Here is a 2,105-nt window from a genome sequence, read left to right on the forward strand (position 1 = left end):
GCAGTCTTTGCAGTATCCAGTAGCATTAGCTGTAGTACAGTTGTCACAGGTGACCTGTTCAGGATCAGCTACTTTCTTCATTAGACTGTATATCTCTTTGAAGTTGTTGAGAGTGAATGCTACAGGAAAGGCTCCTACTCCTTCTTCTGGTAACTCTGTACAATGACGACAAGTGGGACAAGAGAGGTAATAGGTCTCATTCTTCTTATCCAGAGGTAATCCCTCCAGACAGTGCTCACAGAATGAATGTAGACAAGGTAAAGTCTTAGGGTTGATATAGTGGTCAAGACACACAGGACAGGTGAGCTGTTCCTCCAGTTTGAGGAGACCAGGAAAAGAAGATGAAGATGGTTTGGTTGCCATTTCAAGAAAAGAATAAAATTGTGTATGTAAAGCAAGAATGAAAAATGAAGAGAGATAAAGGTAGAAGATGGTAAATGAAGATAGAGCAAGAATGAATGATAAGAAAATGAAGAAGTCGGAATGAACGAGAATGAGAGTAGCCTGGGGAAAGATAGCCCTGATGACCTCTTGGAATATTCTATAGTCTCGTGACTACAGGAAGTTATGATAGTACATTCCTTTATTATAACAACCAGTAGTAAAGGTGAATTTACATTAATGAATGAGAATGTAACACAAAGTAGAGGAGGAGGAGGAGAAGGGAAGGCAGTGAATGAGTGATGAGAGAGAGTCCTAATGAGCAGATGAAACAACAAAACAAAATGAAGAAGGTGGAAGGAGGAGAGAAAGACTAAAGAAGGTCAGCTAGACACAAAAAGTGGGCGATGCCTTAAATATACTCAAAGATCTTGTGACTAAAGGAAGTTATGATAGTACAAAATGAATTTCAATTCACCAGCTACTAGTGTCAAGTAGGTTTATAGTCAACTTAATGGTCAAAAATTGCAAGGGTGATCTGACCTTTTGAGACAAAAATGCTTTGACATTGATGCAAAGTTGATTAATTTTTTTAAATTCTGCATTACATTTGTAGTAAGTATATTAAAGGTGAATAAGATACGGAACATAGTGTATAAGGAATATGATGTATGAAAGTAATAACAATTTTAATAGCAATAATTTTTTTTCATGCATCATACTACATTATTGATTCTATGCATCTTAAAGAAATAATTTCTTCTCTAGTTATTAGGATATTGCGGTGCTATTGAAGTTATGTTGAGTGTATTCTCAGTACACATACCAGTGACTGTATCAGTATATAATTAACTAATAATGATCAATAGCAAATAGCAATATAAAAGAAATAATTAATAGCTAATAAACAACAAGACGACTATTATAATGATCACAAACATACAATAATCCATTTTTATCAAATGCTAATCCAAAAGGATCATTAAACTGATCAATATTACTGCCTTTACTTCCAAACTTTCTAACAAACACACCATCACTAGTGAAGACTGATATACGATTATTGCCCCATTCACTAACATACACTAAACCAGTAGCTGCAATGTCTATTGTTATACCTAATGGCCTATTAAGCTGTCCAGGACCAGATCCTTCAGTACCAAACTGACCCACAAACTTTCCATCTGGGGAGAACTTCTGAATGCGATGATTATCCTGATCAGCAACATACACTAATCCTTGACTGTCAATAGCAATGTCATTTGGAGACTGAAACTGTCCAATAGCTGATCCTTCACTACCAAATGAATGAGAGAAGGTTAGATCAGGATTCAAGACTTGTATACGATGATTACCCAAATCAACGATATAAACCTGTCCTGTTATAGGAGAAATGGCTATATTATCAGGAGTATTGAATTGTAGTGGTTCACTGCCCTCCTCACCAACTGATGCTATAAGGTATCCATCCATGCTTATCTTCTGGATCCTGTGATTACTATCAGATACAAGAATGAATTTGTCTGGAGTAATGGCTACACCCCGAGGATAAGAAAACTTGACATTACCACTTCCTCCTTTCCCTCCTAATGATTTCACTTTCTTTCCTTCTCTATCCAGTATTCTTACACAGTTACCACTATGCTCAGCTATTACAACATGATTATCATCAGTTACAGCAACTCCCCAGGGGCGCTTAAGCCTAGTTACAGTACGTACTGGAG

The sequence above is a fragment of the Amphimedon queenslandica genome, unplaced genomic scaffold, assembly GCF_000090795.2.
Source record: "Amphimedon queenslandica unplaced genomic scaffold, v1.1 AMPQUscaffold_9622, whole genome shotgun sequence".
Lineage (NCBI taxonomy): Eukaryota > Metazoa > Porifera > Demospongiae > Haplosclerida > Niphatidae > Amphimedon > Amphimedon queenslandica.